The 11196-nt window shown below is 43.6% G+C and overlaps 1 long non-coding RNA gene across 1 annotated transcript; it reads right to left on the reverse strand.

The window, feature by feature from the left end:
* Window positions 1-833: 833 nt before the first annotated feature.
* Window positions 834-2470, reverse strand: LOC147354950 (uncharacterized). The gene is made up of 2 exons (XR_015144893.1): window positions 1462-2470; window positions 834-1005 (listed from the first exon to the last, which is right to left on the reverse strand). It is a non-coding gene; the product is annotated as an uncharacterized LOC147354950 (long non-coding RNA).
* Between the last annotated feature and the right edge of the window lie 8726 nt (window positions 2471-11196).

The raw sequence follows: 11196 nt of genomic DNA on the forward strand, positions 1-11196 counted from the left end.
CGCTTCAGTCGTGTCCGGCTCTGTGCGACCCCATAGACGGCAGCCCACCAGGCTCCCCCGTCCCTGGGATTCTCCAGGCAAGAATACTGGACTGGGTTGCCATTTCCTTCTCCTTATTAGCCAACTAATAATAATCAATTATATTAGCCAACTGCTAAACACAAACTGAAATCACGAGATACCACTGCATCCCCATAATAATGGCTAAAATGAAAAAAACAATGTGAAGTGTTGGGAAAGATTTGGGACAACTAGAACTGTGAAGCATTACTTGAGAGGGAGGGAGTGTAGAAAGCGGCTTGGCGGTATTTGCGAAAGCTGGTTATGTACACACCTTATACGCAACAGAAGAGCATGCACGTGTTCATCGAAACACACATACAGCAACCCTGATAGTAGCACCATTCATAGTAGCCCGAAACTGGGGGAAGTAGATGGACTACATGTTCAACAGTGGAGTGGATTTAAAAATCATGATAAATTTATGCAATATCAATCATATCAATGATGATAAATAACCTACAGCTACACAGAGCAATATGGATGAAGCTCACAAATAGAAAGTCGAATAAAAGATGGCAGACACACGCAAACGAGTATTCCATGATTGCATTTATAGAAAGTTCAAAACCCAGCAGAATCAATCAACAGTGTGAGAAGTCAGGCGCAGGAGAGGAAGGAGGGGGTAGTGCGAATAATGACCTGGGTGCTGACACGTGAGTGCTTCCGTTCCGTGGAAGTTCCTGAGGCTGTACCTTTAGGATGTACGTTCTTCTCTCCAGACAGCATATGTCAACAAAATGTTCACTTAAAAGTTAAAGTACAAATCATTTGACTTTAAAACTCTTTATTTATTTACTTTTAGCTGTGCTGGGTCTTCGTCCTTGTGCGCTTTCTCTCTCGCAGCCGAGAGCGGGGCTACTCTCCGGTTGCGGCCCGTCGGCTCCTCTTGCCGAGGAGCGCAGGCGCCTGGGCTTCAGCAGTTGCAGCACAGAGTCTTGGTAACTGCAAGGTAACAGTTGGTAACTCCCGGGCTCTAGCGCACAGGCTCCACAGCTGCTCCACCAGCCTAGCTGTTCTGCAGCAAGTGGGATCTCCCGGCTCAGGGATCAAACCCAGGTCTCCTGCACCGGCAGGCGGATTCTTTACCACTGAGCCACCAGGGAAGCCCTATTTTTACTTTTTTAAATTACTATTTCAAAAAGGGATGCAAAGTTATCCAACTTAAAAATGTAACTAAAACATACTATAGAGGTAAGGATATTAATCACTACTGACCATAATGTCATTAATATATGGTTATTGTAGAAAATTTAGAAAATACAGAAAATAAAGCAAAAAATATAAATTAAAGTTTCCTACACTTTCATAATCCAGACATTCTCACTCAATATTTTAGTGCACATATTTCTTATTTTATCTATTTTAACATGGTTGAGTTCATTCTGTAAATAACCTTACCTTTTCTTTCCTCTTTAAAATGATTGATGGCTGTAGTGGATTATCATGGAGGTTGCCCAGAGAACAAGGGGCTAAGGTGTTATGTTCCACTTTACATTGAGGACTAGGGACTCCCCACCAGAGGATAAATCCTTTGAGCACGTTCTGAACTGTGTTTACCGCTGTAAACAACGATCACAAGCACTGTGGTTCCCAGTTTACACTCAGGGCCCTGTAACTGCCCTTGAGTGACTTACCATCTATTTAGGATAACAGTGTTCTTTTTCAGCTCTCCAACCTTCAACCGTCCCTCCCTCCCCTTTAACAAGAGCTCCTTGCTTACCTTCAGGTGAGTCCTCATGCTATACAATTCAGGTGAGAGATCATTCGCGCCCCTTCCCATGCCCATCTCCCAGTGCAAAAACCAAAGCAGCCAGATTCTCACATAATTCCACCTTGGCTCAGACGACCCGCTCTTCTGGAACGTTCATTCTTGAGCAAGTTGCACCAGGACAGAGGAGCAGTTGGTGGATGTTCTTCCCACGCACCCACACCAGCCTGTGGACCAAGCTCCTGCCGAGAGACCGCACTGGGCTTTTCATGAACCAGTTTTCCAAGCGAGTGATGTCTGCCCATTTCAGCCCCTAGCCCTGCAGCCTCCCATTGGTCCTATGAGCCCCCATGTCCTTCTGGTAAAATGTCTTTTCACTTAAGCTAGCTTGCAGACAAACATCCAGTCTGAAATCAGACTGTAAGTAAATAACAAAATGAACTCAGTCTGGGGGGATGAGAAAGTGGCAAAGTCAGAGCAGGACAGTTGGATGGAGAGCTGTGGGGAGGCCTGAAGGACTCTCTAATCTACGGAAACCCAGGACACAGCAGGCAATGAGGAGTACTGTGAGGTCAGACCAACGCTACCAATGGGGCCTCTAGACATCTTTGAGGTCTATCATCAATAGGCTGGAAATGGAATTTGATTTGCAATAGCTTTTGCATTGCTGCTGCTGCTGCTGCTGCTGCTAAGTCGCTTCAATCGTGTCCGACTCTGTACGACCCCATAGAAGGCAGCCCACCAGGCTCCCCCATCCCTGGGATTCTCCAGGCAAGAACACTGGAGTGGGCTGCCATTTCCTTCTCCAGTTTGCATTGCTACTCCTACCTAATAAAAAGGAAAGAAGTATGCCACGTAAAAAGATAAATTTTTTAAAATTTTTTTTCCACATTGAAAATAAGAAAATATTACTGAAAGTATTAGCCACTCAGTCACATCTAAATCTTTGTGACCCTTTGGACTGTAGCCTGCCAGGCTCTTCTGTCCATAGAATTCTCCAGGCAAGAATACTGGAGAAGAGGGATCAAACCTGGGTCTCCCAAATTGTAGGCAGATTCTTTACCATCTGAGGCAATAGGGAAGCCCCACTGAGAGAACTAACATCCAAAAAAGATGTCCGTCTCATTATAGGGGACTGAAATGCAAAAGTAGGAAGTCAAGAAACACCTGGGGTAACAGGCAAATTTGGCCTTGGAGTACAGAATGAAGCAGGGCAAAGCATAACAGAGTTTTGCGAAGAGAATGCACTGGTCATAGCAAACAGCCTCTTCCAACAACAGAAGAGAAGATTCTACATGTGGACATCACCAGATGGTCAACACCGAAATCAGATTGATTATATTCTTTGCAGTCAAAGATGGAGAAGCTCTGTACAGTCAGCAAAAACAAGACTGGGAGCTGACTGTGGCTCAGATTATGAACTCCTTATTGCCAAATTCTGACTTAAATAGAAGAAAGTAGGGAAAACCACTAGACCATTCAGGTATGACCTAAATCAAATTTCTTACAATTATACAGTGGAAGTGAAAAATAGATTCAAGGGATTAGATCTGATAGATAGAGTCCCTGAAGAACTATGGACGGAGGTTCGTGACATTGACAGGAGGCAGGGATCAAAAAGAAATGCAAAAAAGCAAAATGGCTGTCTGAGGAGGCCTTAAAAATAGCTGTGAAAAAAAGAAAAGGAAAGATATACCCATTTGAATGCAGAGTTCCAAAGAATAGCAAGGATATAAGAAAGCCTTCCTCAGTGATCAATGCAAAGAAATAGAGGAAAACAATAGAATGGGAAAGACTAGAGATCTCTTCAAGAAAATTGGAGATACCAAGGGAACATTTCATGCAAAGATGAGCTCAATAAAGGACAGAAATGGTAGGGACCTAATAGAAGCAGAAGATATTAAGAAGAGGTGGCAAAAAGACACAGAAGAACAATACAAAAAAGATCTTCATGATCCAGATAACCACGAAGGTATGATCACTTACCTAGAGTCAGACATCCTGGAATGCGAAGTCAAATAGACCTTAGGAAGCATCACTATGAACAAAGCTAGTGGAGGTGATAGAATTCCAGTTGAGCTATTTCAAATCCTAAAAGATGATGCTGTGAAAGTGTTGCACTCAATATGCCAGCAAATTTGGAAAACTCAGCAGTGGCCACAGGACTGGAAAAGGTCAGTTTTCATTCTAATCCCAAAGAAAGGCCATGCCAAAGAACGCCCAAACTACCACACAATTGCACTCATCTCACATGCTAGCAAATAATGCTCAAAATTCTCCAAGCCAGGCTTCAACAGTACGTGAACTGTGAACTTCCAGATGTTCAAGCTGGTTTTAGATAAGGCAAAGGAACCAGAAATCAAATTGCCAACATCCATTGGATTATCAAAAAAGCAATAGAGTTCCAGAAAAATATCTACTTCTGCTTTATTGACTATGCCAAAGCCTTTGACTGTGTGGATCACCACAAATTGTGGAAAATTCTTAAAGAGATGGGAATAACAGACCACCTGACCTGCCTCTTGAGAAACCTGTATGCAGGTCAGGAAGCAATAGTTAGAACTGGACATGGAACAATGGACTGGTTCCAAATAGGAAAAGGAGTACATCAAGGCTGTATATTGTCACCCTGCTTATTTTACTTATATTCAGAGTACATCATGAGAAACACTGGGCTGGATAAAGCACAAGCTGGAATCAAGATTGCTGGGAGAAATATCAGTAACCTCATATATGCAGATGACACCACCCTTATGGCAGAAAGTGAAGAAGAACTAAAGAGCCTCCTGATGAAAGTGAAAGAAGAGAGTGAAAAAGTTGGCTTAAAGCTCAACATTCAGAAAACGAAGATCATAGCATCTGGTCCCATCACTTCATGGCAAATAGATGAGGAAACAGTGGAAACAGTGGCTTGACTTTATTTTTCTGGGTTCCAAAATCACTGCAGATGGTGACTGCAGCCATGAAATTAAAAGATGCTTAGTCCTTGGAAGGAAAGTTATGACCAACCTAGATAGCATATTCAAAAGCAGAGACACTACTTTGCCAACAAAAGTCCATCTAGTCAAGGCTATGGTTTTTCCAGTGGCCATGTATGGATGTGAGAGTGGGACTGTGAAGAAAGCTGAGTGCCGAAGAATTGATGCTCTTGAACAGTGGTGTTGGAGAAGACTCTTAAGAGTCCCTTGGACTGCAAGGAGATCCAACCAGTCCATTCTAAAGGAAATCAGTCCTGAATATTTATTGGTAGGACTGATGTTGAAGCTGAAACTCTGATACTTTGGCCACCTGATGCAAAGAACTGACTCATTTGAAAAGACCCCGATGCTGGGAAAGATGGAAGGCAGGAGGAGGAGGGGACGACAGAGGATGAAATGGTTGGATGGCATCACCGACTCAATGGACATGAGTTTGAGTATACTCTGGGAGTTGGTGATGGACAAGGAGGCCTGGCATGCTGCAGTCCATGGGGTGGCAAAGAGTCAGACACGACTGATTGACTGAACAGAACTGAACAGAGAGAAACTAAAGACCTAAACAGTGGGACATATATCATCTCAATATTTGTCAGTTTTATCCACAAATGATTTATAGATTTAATGAAATCTCAATCAAGTGGCAAGAGAGAGTGAAAGACTCGGCAAGCTGCTTCTAAAATTGACACAGCTATCTGGAATACCCAGCACAGTCTTGAAGGGTAACGCTGGAAGATTTTCACTACCAGACGTCTGCTCAGTTGCTCAGTTGTGGCCGGCTTGTTGCCCTCTCATCTGTGGCCCACCAGGCTCCTCTGCCCATGGGATTTTCACTAGAAGATATCAAGATTTATTATTAATGCTACAGTAATCAGGGAAGCATTATTTTGGCACAAAGATAGTCAAGTAAATTCATGGAACAGAATTGGGATCCCAGGAACAGACCTACACATAAAGAATTTCTTTATTTATGATGACAGCACTCCGTCAATTCAGGAGGGAAATGGTCCTTACAATACATAGCCCTGGATTGATTGATTTCTGTATAAGAAAAATAAAGTTTGACTCCCTACTTAACAATTCAAAATACATTATAGATCTTAATGTGAAAAGTAAAGTAATGAAGTTTCCAGAATAAAAAACAGAATATTTTATCACCTTAGGGACAGTCTAAGATTTCTTATCTGGGCCACGTGAGCCACTAACCATTAAAAAGATGGGTGATCAGTTGAACTACACTGAAATTAGGAAGCTTGTCTTCACTAAAGGATGCCACTGAGAGAGTGAAGAGGGAAACCACAGACTGACTGATGTTCGCAGTATACTTATCTGACAAAGCACTAGTGTCCAGAATATGTAAAGAGTTTCTGTGAATAGAAAAGGATAATCCAATTTGTAAATGGGCAAAAGATTTGAACAAGTATTTTGCAAAACAGAGTATCCAAATAGCCAATAAGCATATAAAGGCTACCTTGTGTCAGTGCCACTTCAGGAGATGCCAATTAAAATCACAATAAAATGCGACTGCACACCCGCAGGAATGACTAAAATTAATAGACCAATAAGGCAAGGTGTTGACAAGGACACTGAGCTACTAATACACTCATATTTCACTACTGAGAATGTAAATGACTATCACCATTTTGAAAAACTATTTGGCCATCTCTACTTTAGCTAAACTAAGCGTATCCTAGGCTCCACAATTCCTCTACAGTCAAGAGGAATGAGCTTGCCCAATAAAAGAAATATATAAGAATTTCCACAGCAGTTAAATTCAAAATAATCAAAACCTGGAAATAACTCAAACGTCCATCAGTAGTGGAATGGAGAGATTATGGAACATTTGTACCATAGAAAAGCACACATAAGTTAAAAATAACTGGGATCAGCGAAAAAGCAAGAGAGTTCCAGAAAAACATCTATTTCTGCTTTACTGACTACACCAAAGCCTTTGACTGTGTGGGTCACAATAAAATGTGGAAAATTCTGAAAGAGATGGGAATACCAGACCACCTGACCTGCCTCTTGAGAAACCTATATGCAGCTCAGGAAGCAACAGTTAGAACTGGACATGGAACAACAGACTGGTTCTAAATAGGAAAAGGAGTACATCAAGGCTGTATATTGTCACCCTGCTTATTTTACTTATATGCAGAGTACATCATGAGAAACCCTTGGCTGGAAGAAGCACAAGCTGGAATCAAGGTTTCCAGGAGAAATATCAATAACCTCAGATATGCAGATGACACCACCCTTATGGCAGAAAGTGAAGAACTAAAGAGCCTCTTGATGAAAGTGAAAGAGGAGAGTGAAAAAGTGGGCTTAAAGCTCAATATTCAGAAAACGAAGATCATGGCATCCGGTCCCATCACTTCATGACAAATAGATGGGGAAACAGTGGAAACAGTGGCTGACTTTATTTTTGGGGGCTCCAAAATCACTGCAGATGGTGATTGCAGCCATGAAATTAAAAGATGCTTAGTCCTTGGAAGGAAAGTTATGACCAACCTGGACAGCATATTAAAAAGCAGAGGCATTACTTTGTCAACAAAGGTCCGTCTAGTCAAGGCTATGGTTTTTCCAGTGGTCATGTATGGATGTGAGAGTTGGGCTATAAAGAAAGCTGAGCACTGAAGAATTGATGCTTTTGAACTGTGGTGTTGGAGAAGACTCTTGAGAGTCCCTTGGACTGCAAGGAGATCCAACCAGTCCATCCTAAAGGATATCAGTTCTGGGTGTTCATTGGAAGGCCTGATGTTGAAGCTGAAACTCCAATAATTTGGCCACCTGATGTGAAGAGCTGACTCATTTGAAAAGACCCTGATGCTGGGAAAGATTGAGGGCAGGAAGAGGAGGGGATGACAGAGGATAAGATGGTTGGATGGCATCACTGACTCAATCATGGGTTTGGGTGGACTCCAGGAGTTGGTGATGGATGGGGAGGCCTGGCATGCTATGGTTCATGGGTCGCAAAGAGTCGGACATGACTGAGCAACTGAACTGAACTGAAAGGGTGCATGTTGGACAAACGAATTTCACAAACAGGCAAAACTAATCCACAGTGATAGAAACCATTAAAATAATTTCATCTGGCAGCAGTTGGTATTAACAGGAAGCAGCATCAGGAATTAGAGAGCTTCTGGAATGTTGAAAATATCTCATATCTTGACCTAGGAGGTCAGATATGTACATATCTGTGTTATGCAAAAATTCTCCAGGTTACCCAATTGAAATCTGTCCTCTTCACTGTGTGAGTACATACATACACACACACATTTATATATACATACATATATACAATATTTCAAGAAAAACCTCCTTAAGATAGGAATCTATTACACCTCAATTGATAGCAAGGATAATACTTGTCTGCTGCTGCGGCTGCTAAGTCGCTTCAGTCGTGTCTGACTCTGTGCGACCCCATAGACAGCAGCCCACCAGGCTCCCCCGTCCCTGGGATTCTCCAGGCAAGAACACTGGAGTGGGTCACCATTTCCTTCTCCAATGCATGAAAGTGAAAAGTGAAAGTGAAGTTGCTCAGTCGTGTCCACCTCTTAGCAACCCCATGGACTGCAGCCTACCAGGCTCCTCCATCCATGGGATTTTTCCAGGCAAGAGTACTGGAGTGGGGTGCCATTGCCTTCTAGATCTAGATAAAGGGAAGGAAAATGGAAAACTTTTCAGGGAAAAATATGCTGGACGCAGGAACTGCCAAAAGTTCACTTTTAACTTAGCTCATGAGAATTGTCTCTGGCAAACTTCTACAGAAGCCCCAGAATTTGCAGTGAACATTTGTAAACTATCCATAGTTAAGTGAGTGAAGTCGTTCAGTCGTGTCCGACTCTTTGCGACCCCGTGGACTGTAGCCCACCAGGCTCTTCCATCCATGGGATTTTCCAGGCAAGAATACTGGAGTAGGTTGCCATTTCCTTCTCCAGGGGATCTTCCTGACCCAGGGATAGGACCCGGGTCTCCTGCATTGCAGGCAGATGCTTTAACCTCTGAGCCACCAGGGAAGCCCAAAACTATCCATGGATGGGTACAAAACAGATCCATAGTGAAACTCCAGCTCAAGGAGGACAACTTAGTTTCAAAAGGAAAATGAGCCTCTGCAGAAAAAAAGTTGTTGGGAAATAAAGGAAGTGGTCAAACTTCAACAGAATTCTTGAATTGGGATGGGAATGGTTTGTGGTTGGAGGGAAGGAAGTCTTCCAGGATGCTCCATCCTTTCTGAGATCTGAGCTCCCCAATCTCCACTGTTGGAGCCAAGGCTGAGGCTGGAGGCACTGAACTTGGGCATTCCAAGGGAGTCAGGGGAAGAATTCCTCCTCTTGCAGTGACAGGTGCATTTGAGCCATAGAAAGAAAGGAAACACATGGCAAGACAGTAAGAGTTGTGTTAAATTCTGTGAATCAGTGGGAGAAATGACTTGTTGCTCCCTGCAACTAGGATGTCAGTCAGGATGCCAAGATATGATCATAGAGTATGTTCTAGCATGGATGAAGTTCCCCAAGAGAGGGAAGAGAAAGAGGATCCAGTCTAGAGCCAAGACAGGGTTCTCTCCTGGCTGCTGCTGCTGCTTCTGCTAAGTCGCTTCAGTCGTGTCCGACTCTGTGCAACGCCATAGATGGCAGCCCACCAGGCTCCTCTGTCCCTGGGATTCTCCAGGCAAGAACACTGGAGTGGGTTGCCATTTCCTTCTCCAATGCATGAAAGTGAAAAGTGAAAGTGAAGTTGCTCAGTCGTGCCCGACTCTTAGTGACCGCATGGACTGCAGCCTACCAGGCTCCTCCGTCCATGGGATTTTCCAGGCAAGAGTACTGGAGTGGGGGGCCATTGCCTTCTCCGTCTCTCCTGGCTACTCTTGGCTAAAGTCCCTCAAAATACTCCAGAGGAATGAGATTTGGAGTTATCATCATCACCATCACCACCATCTATAGCTTACTGTGCTAAATGTTTTACATACATTTCTCATTTAATCTGCATTAGTCCTACACGAATGAAGTAGTACCATTATAATCCTGTTTTACAGATGAGGAAACAGGCTTAGAGAGGTGAAGTAATTTGTTCCACGTTAACACAGCTGGCTAACACCAGAACCCCCTCCTGGTTAGACCTGCCTGGCCTGTCACCACACCCCACTAGCAGACACTGGTCCAACCTGGTGGAGGTGTGGACTCCTCTGAGGTTCTTGCCAGTCAGGACAGAGGCTCTGAAGCAGGAAGGTAACAGAGTTGGAAGGTAAAGGCAAGATCATGTCCAGGACTTGAGGTGCCTACAGTCCTGCCTATGGAAGGTGACCTGGCCAGTTAGTGGCGGAGCTGTGCTAGGATTTCTCTATTGCTGTGTCCTGGGCTTTTATCAAAGAATGAAAGTAAGTGGAGACTTGGCACCTAAGGATGGATTTCAAGCTGACTGCCTGTGCAGTAAGTACAGAGAGGGGCCTGGGGAAAGGACATCCCGGGGGTTTGGGGAAGAAGATATCCAGCACGGGAAGTGACCCTGTGGGTGGAGGAAACTTTCCAACAGATGCTGCCTCAAGTTAGCTGATTACACTTCAAACATTAAACAGTACTGATGAGAAGGTTTTGTGATAAAAGGAAGAGATGGCATAGAATCAAACACTGCAGTTCCAGAAAAAAAAAACAACAACACATTTTTATCTAAGAAAAAGGCTGGGGAAGGTGAAGGAGGACAAGACCATTTCCTCAAAGTAAATGGATGAACTGCACATTCTCGGCCTCCCCAGCTCTCTGCCTTTAGCCTGGGAAACTACAGCATCCCTCTTTGTCCCTCCCCAAATCCTCTCTCCAAACTCCAGATGTGCCACGTGGAACCCAATGATGTGGGGAAAACCAAAATATGGATTTATGGTGGCTTCCAAGTTAAACAGAATGGTGTTTCTAAATGTTTACCAGTCGCCTGTTGTCAAACACTCAGCTCCAAAGCAGAACTACTTTGTCTTCCAAAGTATGAATGGAAAGCCACGTTCCAACACAAAATAGTTTAATTTTTTAACATGTGTATCTTGGAGGAAAATGCATCCCTAACCTTATCTTAAAGTGAAGGTCAGCAGAAGTAATGATTCTTACTGATATATATATATAATTTTTTAAAATTATGTACAGTTTATTAACTTCCAACACTAACAAACCAGCCCCATGTGAAGGGTCTCCCTATGGAATTACAACAGTCTGGATTGGAAGTGAGTAGACCCCGAAAGGCATCACATTCCTGCCTTCACCAGGCCCCTTCCTCCCTCCCCAGCTAAATCCCACCCTTTCCTCCTGGCCCAGCTCCATCCCCACCACCTTTGTGGGGCTTCCCCAGGACGGAAATTCAGTCATTGCCTCTGCAGTGAGGCCGCTGACCCAGCAATGAAAGATGGGAGAGAAAGTTGAACAGACGGTCTCTGATGGATTTGGGAAAGAGTGTACCTCTCTGCATGAA

Source organism: Bos grunniens, chromosome 17 (genome assembly GCF_055505025.1).
Source record: "Bos grunniens cultivar Pamir isolate PY7600 chromosome 17, Bosgru_T2T1.0, whole genome shotgun sequence".
In the NCBI taxonomy this organism is placed as follows: Eukaryota; Metazoa; Chordata; class Mammalia; order Artiodactyla; family Bovidae; genus Bos; species Bos grunniens.